Raw genomic sequence first — 24,123 nt, 5'->3', positions numbered from 1 at the left:
AATCAGCCTATTTAACTTACCAGAAATGCATTTTAGCTTGGTTTCTAGAGATAAAATCCAAACCAGATAGAATTTCTGATGCTTGAAATAGAAATACTCAGAGATATTTGGATTTAAAAATAAAATGTATTTGTGCTCTTGCCTAATCACAGAATCAAGACTGAATAAAATCTCTAGGGGCCAACAACAACAAACAATAATTCAAGCATTCCAAATATGCGGGGTGTTTGAGACCAAAGGCTAATTTTATTTAAAACATATGTAATTGATCCAAGAAATGGCATTTTAAAATCTAAACGTCAGCCTATCTAAATAACTCAGCCCCTTTGAAGAAACAAGTCCTTTCATTGGGGAAGCGAGGGAAGTTGCTGTGCCACCCCTGGCTTTGCTCAGAACCAATTCCTGGCTTTGTGCTCAAAGATTACTCTCCTAGAAGTGCTCAGAGAACTAGATATGGTGTCCAGGATCAGGCCAAGAGTTGCCCAGGCTTGAGGCCAATGCCTTAATCCCTCTACTCTCTGGCTCCAATATTTTCAATATAACTGCAACTTAGAATGTTCATAGATGATTTAGAAAACTTCATTTTCGGTTTCCTTATTTTACTAAATTGAATGTTTCCACCTAGAAAGATTTGAAAAATCATTTCTCTCATTTTTTTCTTTAAATAACTTCTGACTCCATTACTAAAGCTAATTATATTCATTCTCATATAAGTTTCTTATCTACATAAATTTGGGATCAATAATATCATGTCAGATGCCTAGTTATGATATAAATGGAATAGGAAAAAGGCTGTTAAAATGAGCAAATATTTGGGTTCAACAGCTTTGGGAACTTTAATATATGTTAGTATAAATTCAAATATGTTTAGTTATATGCATACCTATTCAATATTGAAAAAACATTAAGCTATATTTCAGAAGGAAAGAAAAATACTTTAAAAATCTTCTCTAGGGACTGAAGCAATAGCACAGTCGGTAGGGTTTTGCCTTGCACATGGTCGACCCGGGTTCAATTCCCAGCATCCCATATGGTCCCCTGAGCACCGCCAGGGGTGATTCCTGAGTGCAGAGCCAGGAGTAACCCCTGTGCATCGCCAGGTGTGACCCAAAAAGAAAAAAAATCTTTTCTACTAGAAAAAAACTTTCTAATCTGCTGCATTCAACTTAGTCCTGTCAAAAATTTGATGAGATTTTCATGTCAGCAGGAATCAGAAAAATTTTAGTACTGCTGCCTTTAAATTTTTCATATTTTTAATAACCTCAGGCATAGTCAAAAGAAGGTTCTTGAACATATTTTATGCCACTTAACTGATTCCTATCACCAGCCTTGGTTCTGAGGGCTCCAAAACATGTTGGAAATTACTCAGCTTCTGTACTCAATTACAAATTACTTATTTCCAAATGCCATCTATTATTGGCCTCTCAAGGAACTGGATCCTTGAAAGTATTTACATAACTGTATTAGGTATTTAGATCCAAAATTCTGAATCTAAAGTTAGAAGGAGTCTAGAAAATAACCCATGATCATTATAACAGTATTACCAAAGCAAAGAGGAAAAATGACTTGCCACATCACACTACATGTTGGTGGGGAATTCATTCCACTGAAGAAAAAAGTAAGCAAGTCTTGAATTTCAAAACTACTCCCCAACCAGAGCGATAGTATAGCAGCACCCATATGGTCCCCTGATCCTCACAAGAAATGATCCCTGAGCAAAGAGCCAACAGAAAACCCTGGGCACCACCAGGTGTGGTCAACTCCCCCAAAATTAATATATTCCCCAAGTCTAAGACAGAGTAATGTAAGAGCATAAAGCAAAAATCAAGCATTGAACATCTGACAGTTCACTAACATGTGGCCAGCTAACAATGTACGCAGGATTGAATGTCAGAAAAAATAAAATTCTATACAAAAGGAATCTGTGGAAGAAATAACCCAGGAAATAGTATGATGTTTAAGGGCACAGATATGAAAACAAGCAAACTGAAAAAAAAATAAAGTATCTATGCAAAATAAAAGCATTAAATATATAGAATCACTAGATATAACACCATTAAAATCACTAGAACCACTTCTCTTTTTCACTTTTTTTGATCACCACATAGGAAATCAGAGCCCGCTCCTTGTTAAGAGCTTGGGGCCACTATCAATTGACCTTGGTACAAGGTCTTAAATTGATATAGGGACTTAACTCAGGTCACCTGCAAGCAAAACATGTACTCAACTCACCCCCTAAAAACATTTTCTTGTGAGGGGAGGGAATGCGAGGGAGGGAAGGAGGGAAGGAGGGAGGGAAGGAGGAAGGGAGGGAGGGAGGAAGGAAGGGAGGAAGGAAGGAAGGAAGGAAGGAAGGAAGGAAGGAAGGAAGGAAGGAAGGAAGGAAGGAAGGAAGGAAGGGAGGGAGGGAGGGAGGGAGGGAGGGAGGGAGGGAGGGAGGGAGGGAGGGAGGGAGGAGAGAGAGAGAGAGAGAGAGAGAGAGAGAGAAGAAAGAAAGAAAGAAAGAAAGAAAGAAAGAAAGAAAGAAAGAAAGAAAGAAAGAAAGAAAGAAAGAAAGAAAGAAAGAAAGAAAGAAAGAAAGAAAGAAAGAAAGGGAGAGAGAGATAAAGGGAGAGAAAGATTGGGAGAGAGAGATAGAGGGAGGGAGGGAGGGAGGGAGGGAGGGAGGGAGGGAGGCAGTCAAGCAGGCAGGAACCCAAACTTAATTTGTACGATAATTTCGGGTAATGGTCTATGCCCCTGGTTTCGAAATACAAGAAATTTAGATTTAAAGACAGTCCATTACTTACCAAACCTGCTATTGGTGTGGACAGCCTATTGATCTTCTTAATGACACCAGGTTTAAGCTTATTAACCAAGCTGAAAACAAACAAACAAAAAAACATATGCAATTACCAAAATGCCAACACAGTGATCATTTGAACATTTTCAAAAATTATAGATCAGCATACTGTTGTCCAGAGCTAAGACCTCAACATAAAACAAGGAAACCAAGTCAAAAGACAGAAGAACAGAACTGCAAGCAACAGGCAGTGGTCTTCCGGCTGCATTTCAAGATCCCAGGTCACATCAGCAAAATCTGTTACCTCTACTGTTGCTACAGAACCGTGTGTTGGGTCCTTTCAAATTTCCAATTTAAGAATCTGTTTATTAAAATTTAGCCCGGCTGGCCTTAATAATTTTTTCTATTAATTATTTTCACTGATTTTTTTTCAAACTGATTCATCTTTAACACTATATTATTTAGCCAGATTTAAAGGCAGTGTGTGGGGGTGGGGTGGGGGATAAAGGATGGGGTTAGTGTGCTTTCCTTGCCTGATGCTGACTCCAGTTCAATCCCACTCCCATACAGTCCCCCAAGCATCTCCAGGCCCCCCCTGGAGGTCCCATAGCACTCCCGGTGTGTCCCGGGTAAACTCTGACACGACAGCACACAAGGAACAACAGATAATTTGGGCCCTTGCATTGAACCACAGATCCAGGTGGCAGAAAATCAACTGAATAGATCCCTGGGTCTCCTGGGAGACAACCTTCCACCCCCAGTTTTTTTAATTACAAAGGAAACAGTAGAAGTCAGCCAACAAGCCCATAATCGACTGATCTGTCACCAGAGTTGAATGAGTGGGTAAAAAATTCAATTAAACATATTCAAACTCCTCCAAACAGGCCAAGTACCACACAATGAGTTAACAATGAAAAAGTCAAACTTACTCTCACAGAATCTGCAGATATCCCTAAATGTTCATACTCTCAAAAACACTACAAAAGAACCCTCTTTTATCAGGAACAACTCCTAAGAATAATCCCTGAGTATCACTTGGTGTGTCCCCCAAAACCATATAGATAGATATATAGAAAGAGAAAGAAAATACATAAATTACTATATTAATCTCAATTTAGAAAATTTGGGGGGTGGCCTTAAATTCTATGCTTTAGAAGAGTGGAAAATCTTCTATGTTCAAGTAGATACCTGAAATTTCACGATCCTCATTCCTATTCTTCTTTATTTGGGAATGGGGGAAGGGTTCGTTGACATCCAGCACTGCTCAGGCTTCTTCTGGCTCTGTGATTCCACCAGGGTATCATTCCTGGTGGGGCAGTGGTTATATGGTGCAGGGATCAAACCCAGGCCAGTAGGTGTAAGGCGAGTACACTACCCACTGTACTATCTCTTTTGCCCACCACATACCCCACTAGGATTTTCTAAGATATAAAATATTTTTTTAAAAAGAACCTAGTTTTGACAAGAAAAGGATGCCCACTTTCACCACTTCTGTTCAATATAATACTGGAAGTACTTACAATAGCGGTTAGACAAGAAAAAGATATTAAGGGCATCCAGGTAGGAAAGGAAGAAATCAAGCTCTCACTACTTGCAGATGATATGATACTATATTTAGAGAACCCTAAAGCCTCTACGAAGAAACTCCTAGAAACTAGACTTGTATAGTAAAGTTGCAAGCTATAAAATCAATACCCAAAAGTCCATGGCTTTCATTATATGCAAATAATGAAAGAGAGGAAAGTGACATGAAAAATTTAATCCCGTTCACAATCATGCCTCAGAAAATCAAGTACCTCGGAATCAGCTTAACTAAGGAGGTAAAAGACCTCTACAAAGAAAACTACAAAACACTACTTCAAGAAATAAAAGAGGACACGAGGAAAAAGAAAGATATCCCCTGCTCATGGATTGAGAGAATTCACATTGTCAAAATGGTCATACTCCCCAAAGCAATATACAGATTTGACGTGATCTGTTTAAGGATACCATGAAATTCTTCAAAGAAATGGATCAAACACTCCTGAAATTCATACGGAACAACAAACCCCTGCGAATAGCTAAAGCAATTCTTGGGTAAAAGAAGATGAGAGGCATCACCTTCCCCAACCTCAAACTTTACTACAAAGCGGTAATAATTAAAACATCATGGTACTGGAACAAAGGCAGAGTGACAGACCAATGGAACACAGTGGAATATCTGGATACACACCCTCAAATATATGATCACCTAATCTTGGATAAGGGAGCAAGAAATGTGAAATGGAGCAAGGAAAGCCACTTTAACAAATGTTCTGGCAAAACTGGACAGCTACATGCAAAAAGTGGGTTGAGACCTCTACATAACACCATATACAAAAGTCAGATCAAAATGGATTAAAGACCTCAACATCAGACCACAATCCATAAGGTACATTGAAGACAAGGTTGGCAAAACCCTCCACAACATTGAAGCTCATGATATCTTCAAAGATGACACTCCACTGACCAAGTAAGTGGAAACAGAGATAAACAAATGGGACTATCTTAAACTAAGAAGCTTCTGCACCTCAAAACATACAGTGACCAAAATATAAAGACAATCTACAGAATGGGAAAGGATATTCACCCAATACCCAACTGATAAGGGGTTGATATCAAGGATATACAAGACCCTGGTTGAATTCTACAAGAAGAAAACATCCAACCCCATCAGAAAATGGGGTGATGAAATGAACAGAAACTTTCTCAAAGAAGAAATCCAAGTGGCCAAAAGGCACATGAAAAATGCTCTTCATCACTAGTAATCAGGGAGATGCAGATCAAAACAACAGTGAGATATCATTTCACACCACAGAGACTGGCCCACATCCAAAAGAACAAAAACAACCGGTGTTGGCAAGGATGTGGGGAGGAAGGGACTCTCTTTCACTGCTGGTGGGTATGTCGACTGGTTCAGCCCTTTTGGAAAACAATATGGATGATTCTCAAAAAATTAGAAATTGAGCTCCCATTTGACCCAGCAATACCACTTCTGTTAATATATCCGGAGATGCAAAAAAGTATAGTAGAAATGACATCTGCACTTGTATGTTCATTGCAGCACTGTTTACAATAGCCAGAATCTGGGAAAAAAACCAGAGTGCCCGAGAATAGATGACTGGTTAAAGAAACCTTGGTATATCTACACAATGGAATACTATACAGCTGTTAGAAAAGATGAAGTCATGAAATTTGTGTATAAGTGGATCAACATGGAAAGTATCATGTTAAGTATCATGTTAAGTGAAATGAGTCAGAAAGAAAGGGACAGACATTGAAAGATTGCACTCATTTGTAGAATATAAAGTAACAGAATGGGAGACTTACATCCAAGAATAGTAGAGATGAGTACCAGGAGGATTACTCCACAGCTTGGAAGCCGGCCTCACATGCTGGGGTAAAAGGCAGCTCAGATAGAGAAGGGACCACAAGTAAAGGGTGCTTGGAGGGCCCGCTTGGGATGGGTGATGAGAGCTGAAAGTAGACTATAGACTGAGCATGATCGTCACTCAATATCTCTATTGCAAACCACAACACCCAAAAGGAGAGAGAGAGCAAAAAGGAATGCCCAGCCACAGAGGCTGGGGGGGTGGGGGGATGGGTTGGGGGTGGTGGGAGGGATACTGGGATCATTGGTGGTAGAGAATGGGCACTGGTGGAGGGATGGGTACTCGATCATTGTATGACTGAAATGTAAGCAGGGAAGTTTGTAAGTCTGTAACTATACCTCACAATTCATTGAAAAATTAAAAATTTTATTGCTATATCACTGTTATCCTGTTACTCATCAATTCGCTCAAGTGGGCACCAGTAACGTCTCCATTGTGAGACTTGTTGTTACTGTTTTTGGCATATCAAATATGCCATGGGGGCTTGCCAGACTCTGCCATAGGAGAAAAAAATAAAGGGGAAAAAATTTTTAATATGCAACAAAGAGTCTAGTCAAATCCAAATCTTAAAAAAACACAAGGATACTCATTATTAAATCAGTAACTAAGCTCTACTGTGATTCCTAATAATTCAGTTCCTGATTAAAAATTTTTTTTGCTTTTTGGATCACACCTGGCGATGCACAGGGGTTACTCCTGGCTCATACACTCAGGAATTACTCCTGGTGATGCTCAGGGGACCATATGGGATGCTGGGAATTGAACCCGGGTTGACCGCATGCAAGGCAAACGCCCTACCTGCTATGCTATCGCTCCAACCCCCCTGATTAAAAAAATTTTTAAAGACTACTACTATATTAATTTACAACGTTAACCATTACATTGTTAGGGGGGATTGGAGCCAGTATTGATGGATATCAATACTCAGGGGACACTATTTTTGGGGGGAGGAGGGCTTTTGGGGTCACACCTGGCAATGCTCAGGGGTTACTCCTGGCTCTGTACTCAGAAATTACTCCTGGCAGTGCTTGGGGACCATATGGGATGCCAGGGATCAAATCGTGGTCAGCCATATGCAAGGCAAATGCCTTCCCTGCTGCACTATCCCTCTGGCCCCACTACCCCACTCTTGGTAGTGACTGGGAGACCAATATTAGGTGACCAATGCCATACCACGGATTAAACCAGAGTCAGCCACACATAAGGCAAATGCCTCACCTCCCCCCCCCCACTATCCAGCACCAACAATTACTTTTATTGTCTGTGACTTTTTTAGTTTGGGGCTATACCTTGACAGTTGCTCAGGGCTGACTCTTGGCTCTCTGTTCCAGGATCACTCCTGGTGAAGATCTGGGGATCAAATGTGGTGCTAGGGACTATGGGAACCACAAAACACCTTATCTCCTCACTATTTCTCTGGTCCCCCCAAGCATTATTCTATTGGTGCAAATAACATTGTTAAAGACATTGTTAAAATTAAATAGGAAGCTATCACAGCACTTCACAGCTTCAATAATCCATGTGAAAGAAACAGTTCCAGAACTGCACAGCCCACTCGTTGGAAGCATATGCTCAACTACTGGACTGCACATCCTAGTCTGACTGTGACATTTTGGGAAGGCGGGGTACCCTCCCTGCGATGCTTAACAAACTGGGCTGGAGATTCAATGTGAAGGTCTGAGACTGCTGCTGCTTGGGTTCTATGATGCTGAGGACTACCCAGACCACCCACGTAAAGCCCAGGGCTACACCTAGCAAGGCTTGAACCAGGCTATCTCCAGAGACAGAACCAGGGTTGAACACACACAAGCATATGCCTCAGTTCTTGTGCTATCTCGGTGGCCCCTGGAACAGATACATCTCAACCAGCAATCATCCCATAGAATGTATTAGGAGTCCTCTGCGATCCCTGAAAAGCTATAAATACACTAAATTAAATCTCAACTCATTTTCTCCAAATCAGTAGTGAAAAAAATTATGGGGATAGAGAAAATACAGAGAAGATTAAGGTGCTTATTTTGCATATGCTTGACCCTGGTTTGAAGCCCAGCACCACTAAGCAACCTTGAGCACCTCCAGGAGTAAGACCTGAGCAGCACAGAGTATGTATGGCCCAATGCCCCACCGCAAAACTATGAATCTTAATATAAGAATTGTGATTTACACTAGGCCCCAGCTTACGTGTCCTAAGACACCCAGAGGTCTGGAATTTGAACAACCACTACTTCAGAATATACCTCTTTGTTTCTAAATTTAGATTACTGTGAATTCTGGGTTTCTGTTGCCAGGTCATGATAAAAGTTAACATTGTAATAAGGCTTTTCTATTAATACTACCTTTTTAATTATTCATTTATCGCCACCAGAAAAACAATAACTTGAAACAGTGATTAGTCTATTCAATAATTCATCTACCACAAATAAACAACTCTTTATTCTGTGATGAAGATTCAAAAGGAAAATAAGTTAAAATGAAAAGAATCAAATATTCTTAATTTACAGGTCTCCTGTTCCCAAGGAGAGACAGGGGAAAAAAAATCTGGCCCTTGAGGAATGTCCCTCCTTCAACATTCCAGAGATTTATACATACACTTGAGTATGCTAAAAATAAAAAAGACAAAAGTCTTAATTTAATAACCTTCAGAATGTTGTTAGACGGGATTCAAATTACCCAATGGTGGCTTAGGAAGATTTAGTCTGGAAAAGAGTTCTGAACAGAAAAACAAAAGATGTTTTTCTATTTTCATACCTTCTTCACACAAAGATATATTGGCAATGTTAATATATTTTAAAAGTTAAGATAATAGGAAGGGGGCTGGAGAGATAGCACAGCGGGTAGGGCGTTTGCCTTGCACGCGGCCGACCCGGGTTCAAATCCCAGCATCCCATATGGTTCCCTGAGCACGGCCAGGGGTAATTCCTGAGTGCAGAGCCAGGAGTAACCCCTGTGCATCGCCAGGTGTGACCCAAAAAGAAAAAAAAAAAGATAATAGGAAGGAAGGAAGGAAGGAAGGAAGGAAGGAAGGAAGGAAGGAAGGAAGGAAGGAAGGAAGGAAGGAAGGAAGGAAGGAAGGAAGGAAGGAAGGAAGGAAGGGAGGGAGGGAGGGAGGGAGGGAGGGAGGGAGGGAAAGGGAGGGAAAGGGAGGAAAAGGGAGGCAAAGGGAGGCAAAGGGAGGGAGGGAGGAAGGAAGGGAGGGAGGGAGGGAGGGAGGAATTGTTGAGCTCTAATCCAGCAGTGAATTCCTTACATCAACTTGGACCCAAGAAAGTAATCCTTCCCTAATATAAAATACTCGAAACCGATAGATGCTGAGACAACTCACATAATCAGAAAAGTCTGGCATCCGTTGTCCTCATTAAAGAACGAGTGTCATAAATTCCTCCCGCACCCATCTGAGTCATTGATGACTTTGGCCAGATAATTCCATTTACCTGTTTACTTCACTCACCACTTTTATATCATTGTGTTAGTAATAACGAGAGTTTTTTTTTTTTTCAGAAGAGTTTCCGGAATGGATAATAACACTTCTTGCTCTCATTAAATTCAGTTAAAAAGAAGGTGGGATAGAAGAAAAGCAAACGGAGAGGACAAATGGTATAGCCTAATATTAAACATATTAAACGGGGTGACTTTGCACCAGAAGGGACCAGACGTGCTACTTCAAATTCACCCTCACAAGGTGGACCAGTGTCCTTCCCTAATCCTGATCCCTCACAATAGGTGTCCAGATATGGGAACTGCCCACCACAAAGCAGAGAAGCAACATTCTGGCTAGCACAGAGACCACCCTCCCAAAAAACAGTGCCACAAATGAAAAGACAATTTTCTCTCACGGACTGTAAGAAGGCTCATCAGTTTTAAGCACCAGGACATGGACAACATGCAAATGCTAAAAATCCTACCCAATTTTGTCTCACAGATAAGTATGACAGGAATCATGTTTCAGGTGTTATTGAGAGTGGGGTGGTGGGAGGCGGGGTGGGGGGGGGAGCTAGATTCACGCAATCCAAACTTCTGTGTAATTTGAACATTATCTCTAAAGAACGAGAAGTATCCTCTATGTCAAACATAACATTAGTGTCACACAAGAGAGCTATGACTCTCCTTCGCAAATAGAATTTCTTTGGTTAATAAGTGTTCTTCAGTTACACACCTGGAATTTCTAAGGCAGCGCTGAGGTCATTCACCCTACTCACGACTCAGATAACATGATAACTTCGCAGAAACTTCCACACAGAAGGAATGGGACACTCCAGGGACCATTATTATCTGTCTGCGTCCCCATGTCCCATCCTCTGACCTTACGGGGCATTTTATTTCTACTCTCTACGCAACCTTGCTCACCAGAGCTCAGTGCTTCATTAGCACCACAGGTTTACGCTTTTGCAAGATCAAAACCCAAGCAAGAAACACCGAGTCATTCGCTAACTACCACCAGAGAGTTCTCTTGCAACGAGACCTGAATCTGTCCTCCCAGGTCAGGCTGGTGACACCGTGAGAAAGCACAGACTTTGCACCTGAGAGGCCCTGAGTTCAATGGCCAATTCAGCACCAAGGGAGAAAAATCTGCAGCCTTCCTCATCCAGTTCATCCTTCCAACTGTTGTTTGCTTCCTGTTTAACTCCTTGCTAAAACATATAGTTCACCCCTTCAAGGTAGGTGATTTTATACACATACACACACATACACACATATATAAATGGACTTATATATGTTAAGTTCATTACAAACACAACGAAGTTGACTCTATTTAGAATCCTGTCACCAGTGAATGTGACCCAGCTTTAAAAGAACTCAGAGGTGACACTCAGAAAACTGTCCATCAAGCTCAACATGCTACTTAGCTCAGCTACACAAAGTTTTAGTAAGAAAATTTTATGCTCTCTGGTCGTCTCCAGGAAACTAGCTAGCCCCAAAAGCCAAATTTCATTTTCCCCTTTATCAACACAAACCTTTAGAAATATTTTTCCATTTTGAAATTTCAAAAATAATTCAAAGTGTTTTTTTTTTCAAACATTTACCAGAGAGACTGACACTGAAAGACATATCAATACTCAGCTTTTAAACTAACTTATGAATGACTTGGTTAATAGCTAGCCCAAATATGCATATGCATAGTTCAAAGAGCATATACATAAAGTTCCAGGAGCCTGTCAAATATAGTTTCTAAATCTATACTCCACATCATATTGAATATGCAAAAAACAGTAACAATAATTCTCTCAATGAGAGACGTTACTGGTGCCCGCTCAAACAAATCGATGAGCAACGGGATGACAGTGACAGTGACAGTGACATACTCCACATCAGTCATTTTCTATTAGGAATCAAATATTCAACAAGATATAATCAAGATATAACACATTTTCTTACAAATTTGCCTTCTCTGCTATTTGGTACTTTCTCACATGCCCACTTTTTTTTTTTTAGACACAAGCAAACTCTAGGGAAAAAATGGCTCCACCAACATCTGAATGCTTATGAAGAGCAGAATGCTAGGCTGGGATCAGCTTCAGACCAGTGGACTCCAGGACAAAGGACATACGCTCAGTCACCAAGGCACTATATAGCACTTAGTAAGCTTCCTGGAACTCTGCAGGGGTGTATATATTTAAAAAAATAATAATAACTGACTAAGAAAGATAGCACAGGGGTTAAGGTGAACGCCTTGCACACAGCTGATTCCAGTTTGATCCAGGCACCCCCAAGCACTGTCAGGAGTAATCCCTGAGCCCAGAGCCAGGAGTCAGTCCTGAGCACCACCAGGTATGGCCCCCCATGCCAAAAAGATTAAATAATAAAAATAAATTATATGAACGATTTAAACCCTCTATCTTCTTTAAAGAAGTAAATTGGGGGTTGGGGGGTGGGAATCTACCTTTAGTTTCAATCAAATGCCTAAAAAGGTTATTTTTGTTTTCCTCAATAAGGGTGTGGCCAAAAAAATACAAAAATAAAAATCAGTATATTTAATTTCTAGAATTCCTGTGGTGGTGACTTTTAATACTGCTGATTTACCCACAGCACAAATACTTTATCATGAATGCTAAGATGGGAAAGTGTGTGAAACAGCAACAAGTCAGCACCAGTACAATTGATAAGGATCATTCTGTTATGACAAAACTGCTTTATCTAGCCTCCCCGTTATGCCTGAAGCATTCTGAAGTGAGGGTAGCAATGCACGGGCAGTCTGGCAGGAGATGTGTCTTAGACGACACAACGTCAGTAGGGCACTCCCGGATCTTGGTGAGGGGCAGCAAACTTCCCAGCATGCCACAGAAGTGTAAGGTGGTTAACAGCTGGTCTTGGGTTCTTACTGACCACTACTGGTTTTGGTGGTTTGGGATGAAGGGGCGAGTAAGCCTGGCTGTGCTCAGGACTTACTCCTGGCTCTGCACTGAAGCATCACTTCCTGGAGGTGAAGGGGGACCTCAGGGTACCACATGTGGTGCCTGGGCGAGAACCCAGGCCGACTCCATACCTGCTTTCCTCTCTGACCCCTACTGGTCACTACTAAGTCACCTCACTACATTTCTCTCCCCTCACGCTGTAAACAAGAGGGGAATGGTCTCTTACAGGCAGTCTCAGGTTGGCACCAACTTTTGCCAACAGTAAGAGGTGCCTGGATGCATGTGTTAGTATGTATCTATCCATGTTCTTCATCCTTTCTTTTCTCTCTCTCTGGAACCAAAGTCACCAGTACTAAGCTCCAGCTCCATCCCTGAAAGGCATCTGATTGTGTGAATCCACTTACTTACGTATCAGGAAGCAGCGTTCCTTGCCTACTTCATGGAGGAACAGAGTAGATGCAGCCTCTGTACTTTCAAATGAAGGGAATTTTCAAATGTCCAGTGGCCTGTTTCTCCATGGAGCTGCAGCTTTTATAACTCCCACTCTATTGTAGCAAGGGACTGGGGTTAACACTCAGGGCTCAACCCTAACAGGGCTCAGGGAACCATATGGGGTTCCAGGGATCAACCCAGGTCCGCTGCTTGCAAGGCTGCATGTACTATCTCCCTGGCCTCATGGGGAAAGTTTGTAGAAAAGTCATTTTCCCCATTCTGGAGTCTTTTCGATTCTCAAAGGGATTATTGTAAGAGGTCTTGTAATTTTCATGAGAAACATATCAATAAACAATAGAATTGTCAGGTAATGCCACACTGCCTTAAGGATAAGTTCTATCAGCTTATTAACCATCTAGAAACGATACCATTTTGCCACATTCTTTGAAAGAATTTTAAATTATTTACTTAATTTAAAAAAATAGTACCTGGGGGGGCCAGAGGTCTAGTACAGGGGTCGAGTGCCTTGCATGAGGCAGCGGTCATGTCACTGCATCAAACCTCAGTTCCCTGAGCACTGCCTGTAGCTACTCCTGATCTGAGCCAGGAATAGCCATTCAGCATTTACTGGCTGGTGCAACAATCAAGCAAATAATACTATTCAGTTTAGTATAATTATTTCTCAGTAATAATAAACAGTGATAAAGATATCACTGTTCATTTCCAGAATATTTTTTATTATGAAGTTATCTAGGCATGCTCGTTGTTAATTTATCCACTAATGTTGGCTATCTTCCCTAGCCACAGCCATGCTCAAGGCTCCTCTCCACATGTTCAGACAAGCCTCACGCATGAAGGAACCGGCAGAAGAACCCAGGTGTGTGGGACCCGGGGCTGAGAACTCCAAGTCTGCTCAGATCAGAACTGGACCTCTTCTGCCCAGATTCCCCATCTTCCAGTAGCTAAGAGGTCACACCCAGGGACTGTCCCCAGTGCCATTTAATCCCACCAATGGGCAACACCCAGAGACTTTAAAACCAAGCTCCCGGAAGACATCTAATAGCCTAGTTCTCCCTCTGGGAGAACCTGACAAACTACTGAGAGTTTCCTGCCCACATGGGAGAGCTTTGCAAACTCCCCATGGCGTATTCATATGCCAAAACCAGTAACAATGATGGGTCTCATTCCCCTGACCCTGAAAGAGCCTCCAATGAGGCACCATTGGGAAGGACGAGTAAAGAGAGGCTTCTAAAACCTGAGGGCTAGAATGAATGGAGACATTACTGAGACCGCTTGAGAAATTCAATGATCAACGGGCTGCTGCTGCTGCTGATGATGATGATGATGATGAATGTTTTGAAATATGTATTTTACCAAATTATGTAAATTCTAGAAAATCTTTACATCTTTTTGTTCTCAAATTATTTTCCTCAGAACACAATTTGCCAAAATACATTTAGGGTAATAAAAGCTTTTTTTGGAGAGGTATTCTTTTTCTATTTATTCAAAGCTTAGAATTTTAAACAGACTTCAAATCCTTCTTATAAACTCTTTGGGGGGACCTCGGGGTGGGGGTGAATCAGTCACCACCGGGGCTTCTCCATCGCCCAGGCCAGAGGTTCAGTGCAAAGGCCTGAGAATGTGGTCCTACTAGGGCCCTAAGGCCAGCCAGGACATGCTGATGGAGAGAGGGGGACCTCCTAGCAAGCTCGGCAGCCTCCAGAGCTTCGCCCTAAGATGCTCAGGGGGCCATGTGATACTGAACCCATCATACTATTCATGGCTACCTCCAGCTCCTTGACCCTGGGCCAGAATGCTCGTATAGGAGGTAAAGCGCTGGGTTTGCATTCAGGGACCCTAGTTCAGTCCCCAGCACCACAAGGAGTGACACTCTAAGCACAGAGCTACGAGGAACCACTGACCACAGTCTGGTGTGGCCCTAACTCCCTCCAGCAAACCTCTTGAATCATACTCTGCAGCTTATCATTTTAGTTTGACTTATTCTGGTATATGATGAGTCAATTTAAATTCATTCTGAGCTCATTTTTTTATCCCAATATGCTGAATGATTTATTCCATCTAATTTTTCCATATCTCCTTTATCATCAATTATTCTTATGGGTAAGAATGCCCTTCTAGGGACAGAGAAATAGTACAGCAGATAGAGCATTTGCCTTTCATTCGGCCAACACAGGTTCATCCCCTGACACCCCATAATGTTCCTCTGAGCCCATCAGAAGTAATCACTGAGCCCTGAGCACCTCCAGGGCTGGAAAAATAACAAAAACAAACAAACAAAAGAATGTCTCTCTGAATCTTGCCACATTGATATGCACATGTGTAAAGCAAATCATAATTTATAAATATGGTGCTTCCTCCAGTTTTGTCACATTTCAATAACAGAACAGACATTCCACAGAAATGTATTTTTTTAGTATTTCTCCTATTCTCACATTTTTCATACTTTATATGAATATTAAAATAATTCTAAGGAAAATATAATTTTATACCTGATATATTCATTGAAGTCACTGTCACTGTCATCCCGTTGCTCATCAATTTGCTCAAGTGGGCACCAGTAACGTTTCTCAATGAGAGACTTACTGTTACTGTTTTGGGCATATCCAATCCGAGAGGGGCGGAGAAATCAAACACAGGTCGGCTGCGTGAAAAGCGAACACCCAACCGCTGTGCTATCACTCCAGCCCATTCATTGAAGTAAAATTATAAATTAAGACCAGAGAGTTAGTACCGTGGGTAGTGCACTTGCCTTACATGCAGCCAACCCGGGTTCAATCCCCAGCACTCTATATGGCCCTCCAGTCCTGCCAGGAACACAGAGCACAGAGCCCTGAGCACGGGGCCAGGAGTTAGTCCTGTGCACCACTGGGCATGGCCAAAATATATTAAAATAATCAACCCATATTGCCCTATATAGAAATGCTGTTTATCATTCCTTCTCTTAAATTTTATAGCTTGTCACTCCATTTCAAAATGGAGAATAAAAATTCCAGATATAGAGCTATGTATCTACTCTAAAATAGGTTCCTATATATGTATTTACTCTAAAAATAGTAAATAGGCTTCTCAACTTAGACTCTACTGCTTTTATCCATTAAATCTCATTGAATTTCTGATGGATCGTTTCTTGGTATATAAAAATCCTAGAGACTATCCCTCTATAAGGCACCAACTCTACTTTTAATTAATGTGATATCTTTGTACATTTTTCCTTTTCACACTATCCATTCTCCTTTTTTTCTTATTTATTTTATTTCTTATTTCCTTCTCTTCCCTATGGCTTACACGTTGTTTTCCATAGCTCAATGATAACCTCTTGCTAATCATTTTGAGTGAATTGTTATCACACACAATTATTGCTCACGTTACTTATTTTAGTAGCCCACCACTCTCATTTACTTCTCAGAGAACCTGCCCTTAAAATGCTGGATGTTCAAGTCTCAGTAATTTACATTGGGATTGAAGGGTTGTGTCAACAACAAATGCAGGGTCATCAAAGATGCAAGACACGGTGTTTAAGTTTCTTTTTCTTGTTCACTTATTTTTTAAGCAGTTTTTCTTGATAGAAAATATTTAAAGATATGTGAGAGGGAAGAAAGAGAAAGAGACACATATTCAAGAGGGAAAAATGGGCTTCTCCAAAGTGGAAAATACCTTATTTTTTTTTAACCATGAACAGGTCAGCTATTGCATTTGTATTTTTATGCAATAGTACTCAAGTCATGATTTCACAGCTGTAGAGTTCAACACCAATCATTCCACAAGTGCCTTCAATTTTGCTTCACTGCCTTCAATTCTGAGGCCAAATACAAAAGACTTTCTGGGCATTGAGAAGATAACTTAAGTGGTAGTGACATGCTTAACTCATGTGTGAGTCTGAATTCAATTCCCAGGACCATACATTCTCCCCAAGCCCCACCAGGTATGGCCTTTCCAGTTCCAGAGCACTGCCACGTGCAGCCTCTGTTCAAATAAATAAATAATTAAAAAAAGCTTCTGTGCCATTTACAGTCTGTATAGTACTGGCTACCATTACATAAAAAGATTTTAAAGGTTTTTGGAGCACAACTGACGATGCTCTTGGGTTATTCCTGGATCTGCTCTCAGGGATCACTCCTGGAGCAGTATGGGGGGCCAGGGATTGAACTCAGGTCGGCTGCATGCAAGGCAAGCACCCTGCCCACTGGACTATCTCTCCTGCCCCAGAAGTACATTTTTTCATTGATGTTTACCAACTGAAATTCATTTATTTTTTAACATAGTGTTTTTAAAAAATATAGAAGAAATTTTTTTTACCTTGAGGCTTAATATAAATTAAAAAGCTTACAGATGGCAACTACAAAATACTGCCATGAAACAAAAGCAGGCATATTTTGCATATTTTAATTATCTGCATTAGCTTGATCATTTGCATCTTTGTCTACTGCTGTGCTAAAACGTCCGAGTTTCTATTATTGGAAGTAGAGGAAAGAGTTTGGACTACTAAAATGTCATATGGCTATAATAATGAATCAGATCAACAGAAAGTGGTGGCTTGTTAAAGAAATGGAAGGATGCAAGTGTCAGGAAATTAAAACCAGAAGCAGCTCTTAGAAGGAAATCTTCACCATGACAAAAGCATCCCTCTAGGCTTCTCCCATGCACTGAAGAAAGCTCCCAAGGTCCGTAACAAAAGAACAGAACACTCCTGTGTGGCTGAGATGTGACCAGGTTCTACCCAGTGTCCTCAGTCACCCAAGTATCCCACCACCGCCACAACAACAACAAAAATTAAGCGTCACAATCAAATTTAATGATGTCATGAATGCCCCAGAATGAGAATCCCCCACCCCACCTTCCCTTTGTTGCAGGGATTACACAGTTGATTGTGTGGTGACCGGAAGTCCCCATACTTGGGTGTCATGCTGCCACATACTTGGTTGAAATATGCCAAAAATCACTTGATGAGGCACCTGGGTACCCTAAGAGCAGTGCCACCTGGATCACATTTGGTCAGTGGGGTGATGCTGGGGATGGAGCTCATGAAATCATAGACGAAAAGCAGGTGCTCTACCTCACAGCTATCCTGCCCTAAGAAACATGTTTCGACCATAACTTATTACTGCAAGTATATAAGCACAAAGTAACTCCTTTGAAAAGATCGTTTATTTGGGCTTTATGGCCTCATTTGTCTAAACCTGATTCTGCTTCGTAGGCATGCTTTCTACATAAACCCATCTGACTGACTGCAATTTGTGGAGCTTAAAACGGACATTAAAGAAATCTGCAACGAATGTCTCAATACCCATAGTTAAACTCAGCCTAGCTTTCCCATCAAGTATCTCTTTCTAACAGGCTTTGCTCACCCACTCTGTCTTCAGAATTCACTGGGTACCAGAGAGGTAGTACAGCAGGTAGCGCACTTGCAGATGGCTGCCCCAGATTCAATCCCTGGCACCACACATGGTCCCCCAGCCCCAGCACTAGTGATCCCTGCACACAGAGCCAGAACTAAGCCCTGAGCACTTCCCATTGGGTATGACACAAGCTTCCCCATCACCACCACCGCCAATCCCCTGTGCCCCCCAAAAACAAACAGAATGACAGAATGTACTGGAACTCACTGAAGGCCTAGAGTTCCAAGTCAACAATGCAAGGCTCAGTTAGGCTGACCAAACTAACCAAAAGTAGCTTAAATTAATCAAAATTAAACCCGGGCCATGACGATTCTGAATGTGACATCAGAAGAGAACAATCCCTTAGACTTTACCCCATGGCCCTTCTATTCTGCTCTTATATATAAGATGAGTGTATAAGTGACATTTCTTTCGGACACAGAGACTGGAATGCCAACACCTTCACATAGTTCAGCGTACTAATGTTGCTCTCAGACTAAGAAATTTAAACTCCTACTGACAGAGCTGATTATTGGCTGGGACTATTATCCACATGGCTATCTTCCAGGTTAACAACATATATTTACACTGATGTTTGATAGTGAATAACAACCTTAACATATGCATTATGAAACTTTGCCACCCTGTCCATTACTCAGGTCCGATACACTCACCTCTGCTTTACAGATGGGAAAACTGGCACAGAGAGTCACTTGCTCAAATTTCCAAAAGTCATAGAGCAAGAAAACAAGTCTAGGTTCTTGGTTTCTGATCTTTGCTACAGCCACCTTTTAAAAGGTCAAAACCATAACTAGTAGCCCAACTCTCCGAGTGCACACATGTGGCCGGATTCCATAAATACCTCATGAGATAAGTATCTGGACTGGAATACTTGAGTGCCTTCAAAAATGTGGGTGTGTACTAAAGTGCATTCTTTGACTTATTTGCCTCTTTCTGCAACCTGCCCTCTCACCAGGACTTTGGCCTGACATCCTGTGGGCCTACACACTCCTTGTGCCAAAAGCGAAGTCCCTGGTTGACTGTCCTCTATCTTCCCTGAGGAACAAAACGTTACCCCAGACATTCAATACAGGCCTCGGACAGACAGCATGGCAGCAACCTATCTGACCTTTTTAGAACCGAATCTGAGGAAGAAGTCTCAATAATATCATGTTTGTTGAGTGAGCGGTCCATGACCCAATACGGCCACGGCACTAAAAGAATTCCAAGTAAAGCTTGAAAACATTGCCACTTACTCTATCATTGTGTCCTACACTCACCACCATTTATTGAGGAAGGAAAAGTTGTATAGTAACTTGCAAACCAGGTCATTGCACACATAAGGACATTCAAAGTGACAGCTGGGGACACAGGCTTCCTCCACAGCCACCTACCCCTGCTGGCCCAGCAAACAAGAATAGAATCTCTCTTAGTTGCTAATGAAATATAACATAGGTTTCACCAATGTTATCTTTAGATGCAGAAACTGATCACCCCTTCTTACTGGGGGAGATGGGGGGAGGGGTGTTGGGAGGATCAATTCCTAGGATCAAATTTCACTGGGGACCAAGAAGAAACATCTTTGACTGTGATGTCTATGAGATAAGAGAGGAGGCAGGGAAAAGTAAGAACGAAACTCACACACATACACACACACACACACACACACACACACACACCACACCTTTTGGTTTTGAAATTTATTTTTTAATCTCTTTAATACTTACTCACACAACAGTACACCATTTTCTAGAGAGGCTCGAAAATCCTTTGTTTCAAAACTCTTCTCTGTCACCGCCTGAAAAAGAAATCTGGGCATTAATCATCTGTTGATCAGAGAAAACACACAAGCCAAATTCAGCAATAAAATTAGTTCAGGTGTGTCTAATGTTTTACTTGAAAGATATGTGTATATTACTAAAAGTTGTTTTGTAATACAGGGACAGGAAAAAAGCACAAGTGTTTTCTGCAATATAAGTAGATCCAAAAGGATGATAAACAAAAGCTTAAAAATTCAGCACATATTTTGTTTTTTTTTTTAAAAAAAATCTATCATTGTCTTAGTGCTAACATTGCATCTTGGGGACCCAGCTCTGACCCATCAAAGTTACATCACCAGGATAGAAGTGGTCTCCAAGTGCCTAAATACAACTAGGAAGAGCCCCTCAAAAAATTCCTCTACTAACAGTCAATAAAAAAGCTAAACAGTTGCATGAATTCAAAATACTCAGTAGAGACGCATGTCGTTAATTTCAACTCTGTCTTTTTATTCCACAAGCTTCGTTCCAAAACTAAAGAGCAAAAGACACCAAATGCCTTCCACTAATTCACAACACTGGCCCGATTTGTGTCAGGGGCAGCTTCCAGAGGTGTCCTCGGGAGAAGACAAAGAGAAGGGGAGGGCAGGGGGCCCAGGGAGGCAATTCCCAGGGGAGGGTGATTGCTTAGGAGCAGGCCAGCTGTGTTGAGCAACGTCAATATTTGGTGAAATCTCTAGGAAAATATCTACGGACCGTTTCACTCCAGGTGGAGTAGTCGGGCTAGGAAAGCATCACAGAGAAAGGCAGGGGGGTCGCCAGCAAGGGGCTTAGCAGGGAGTTGGAACTGGGGCTCTTACACATGCAAGGCCCAAACTCCAAGGCCGTGCCAGGGTGCCTCAGAGAGGCAGCCAGAACCTATAAGCAGAAGCTCACACTTTACCTGCCACTGCAGAAAGTCTTGGAAGAGTGATTTGGAAAGTAACTGATACTTTGAAAATTAGCTTCAGCACATATCTCCCATCCCGACTGATTCCTCCAGCCATCATTCTCTTAGTGTGTGCCGAAAGCAGATGATGGACCAAATATGATGACCTCTCAGTGTCTGTGTTGCAAGCCATAATGCCCCAAAGTAGAGAGAGAGAGTATGGGGAATATTGTCTGCCATGGAGGCAGGGCGGGGTGGGAAAGAGGGGGTATACCCGGGATATTGGTGGTGCAGAATGTGCACTGGTGGAGGGATGGGTGTTTGGTCATTGTGAGAATGTAACCCAAACATGAAAGCTTGTAACTATCTCATGGTGACTCAATATTAAAAAAAAAAAAAATTAGCTTCGGGGCCAGACAGACAGAGATCCAACCCAGGGTCTCACACGTGCAAAGTGGGCGCTCGACCGCTGAATTGCATGCTCCGCCATGGAATCTGCTCATCATCAATCTCAGGCCCATCATGGGGCTCGTGCCCTTCCCCCTCACCACATGTGACCTTTCGAGTCAAACTGAAATCACTCTCGTCTTCCACAAGGCCCAGCGCCACTGCTGCTAGGTCCAGTACTGTCAGCTGCCAGATAAAACCACATCATTTCTCATAGGCTAGTTCGGTGGAGTGTGGACAGGAGACTGAGTCAAGAGACGCTTTCTCGAACTGCAGGATAAAAAGTTGATGCGTCTCCACATTAGGCATTCGGTAAACAAGGCTGCATTTGCTGACCTGTGTTTGCTGAGTGGCTGAGTGGCTGTTTCAGCCACTTATCTGGATACTGGGTAGAGAATCATTTTTTTTGTTATTTTTCTTTCTTTGGTTTCCTTCTGTTTCTTGTTTGGGGGCCACAACTGGCAGGGTTCACGGCTGACTCCAAGCTCAGTGCTCAGAGGTTGCTTCCATTGAAACTGGGGGTGGGGGAGAGGGAAGTAATGCCAGGATGTTCCTGGCATGCAAAGCATGATGCAAAGCACCGCAGCCCTTTGAGTTATCTCCCCAGCCCTTTAGACATTGAACTGACCCTCCCAGCCCACATCCCATGGTGTTGGGAATTGGAACCAGGACCTACACACACTCAAGGTCAGGTCTCCAACTGAGCCACATTCCCAGCGGGGTAAAGATATTTTTATGTTTAAAGTGGGTAACTCTAGGACCTGGGACATGGTTCACTCTGGTCAAGCATCATCAAAACAAAACCAAAAAGCAGATAGATTTCCTCCCGAGGAATTTAGAGACCTTGAGTGGCCAATGGATGATCCCAGTTAATCTGTGTAGCATAGACTTAAATTCCCTTCAACTCTCAACAAAACAAAAACACCAAGGCAAGCCCAAAAGATCCAACTGTGAATACACAGTCACATGTCATTTCCACGGGAACTCCTAACTAGAGCCAAAAGGCATTAAAAACAGCACAGACATCTCCAAATCAAAGATCAGAGAGCCCATTCTCTCGAGCCATAGAAAATTCCTTAGAGCCACTAGGATTTAATCATCCCCCAGGTGAGCAGAGATGGGAAGGAGTGATTCAGAAGGAAACAAGCAGTGAGTAGCCTGGCAACGCCCAGAGAGCCCAGGACAGAGAGGAGCAATAGAGGCAGGTGGAGAGGGCAGAGGGCAGTCAACGGCAAAAAGGCCAAAGAATGGGGCTGGAGCGATAGCACAGCGGGTAGGGCATTTGCCTTGCACGCAGCTGACCCGGTTCGATTCCCAGAATCCCATATGGCCCCCCAAGCACCGCCAGGGGTAATTCCTGAGTGCATGAGCCAGGAGTAACCACTGTACATCGTCGGGTGTGACCCAAAAACCAAAAAAAAAACAAAAAAAATGGGCAGAGAAAAGGGTGTAAGCCCAACCAAAGTGATCTCAAATCTCACTTTCACTACCTGATGGCTTATCATCTCAGGCAAGTTAAGGAACAGGTCACCTACTCACAGGTCACCTACTCCTTAGCTTGAAACTCTGCCACCCACGAAGGGTCAGTGGTGACTGGTCTCAGCTACACACATATCCAGGTCAGTACTCAGACAACACACTCTAACAAGTAACACTTGGAGAAACACTTAGCACCATTTGAACCACCCTCAGAATACTATTTAATCAAGCACAAGTAAGAAAATATCAAGAGCTATTCAGAAAATCCAGCTATGTACGATGGTTCCATTTTCATCTCCTCCCATAAAAGGCAAAATCATAGCACACAGTAAATTTCAGGCCATCTTTTTCCATGTGCCAAAACATTCATATGCCCTTAGAATTATATATGTAGTAAAATCTAAAAAACATAATGCTGTCAAACCAGACTTCATTAATACGATCAGGAAAACAGAACATAAAAACTAAACAAAAAATTAAATAAAGAGTTCATATGTAAAGGGTATAAGATTCTTACATGTTCAAAGGAAATGGCATACTTCTGTGAACATACTGACTCACTGTTCTTTGCATGGTATAAAGTGTACTAAAGGAAATCCACCAACTCTGTTCTGAAAACAACCTGTGATATGTGTCCCAAGTGTTAATTATGCATGCGCTCAGTCCCAATAAGAATTTACACTAAGACAACAAATAACAGATGAACACAAAAACCAAGACAAAACTGTTTCATAGCATTCTGCAAACTAACAATTATAAGCACAGTGACTGTCCAACAATAACAAATTGTCTAAACTGTGATAGTCATAAAAATAGAAAACTACATAAAAGTTAAATCTGGCTATAAAAAAGTAATGAATATGTTAGTTGTAAAGGAATCTGAGAAAATATATAGGATATGATTCTAATAACTATATAACTAAGCATGTATTGTGAGCATGAACTATAGAAATGATAATTATTTCAAAGTGGTAGAAGTATATCTCATTTTAGTATTACTTTTAATTATATTCCGTAATAAACACAAGTACTTCTTGTGCAATATAAACACAAAGGAGTTAATAGTAAAAACTATCATTCAGAGGCCATGGATTGTGCCTTATCAGTAGAGTATATGTAAAAATCAGGATTCCATACCCAGC

At 41.7% G+C, this 24,123-nt stretch overlaps 1 protein-coding gene across 8 annotated transcripts in view; it reads right to left on the bottom strand.

Moving 5' to 3' along the window:
• The window catches only part of LMO7 (LIM domain 7), a 155,436-nt gene extending 135,271 nt beyond the window's left edge, over window positions 1-20,165 (bottom strand). For 2 of the 8 annotated variants that reach the window (XM_055134051.1, XM_055134052.1), the window contains exons 1-2: window positions 20,098-20,163; window positions 2,790-2,859 (exon numbers count right to left, since the gene is read on the bottom strand). The gene's annotated coding sequence lies outside the window, so the exon portion shown is untranslated. Of the gene's footprint in view, window positions 1-2,789; window positions 2,860-20,097 lie in introns of all 8 variants that reach the window. The other 6 variants (XM_055134054.1, XM_055134058.1, XM_055134056.1 and 3 more) reach the window with 4 other exon arrangements.
• Window positions 20,166-24,123: the final 3,958 nt, after the last annotated feature.

Source organism: Sorex araneus, chromosome 1 (assembly GCF_027595985.1).
Source record: "Sorex araneus isolate mSorAra2 chromosome 1, mSorAra2.pri, whole genome shotgun sequence".
NCBI lineage: Eukaryota > Metazoa > Chordata > Mammalia > Eulipotyphla > Soricidae > Sorex > Sorex araneus.
Note: the sequence above shows the minus strand (reverse complement) of the source record. Positions and strands in the feature narration are given on the sequence as shown.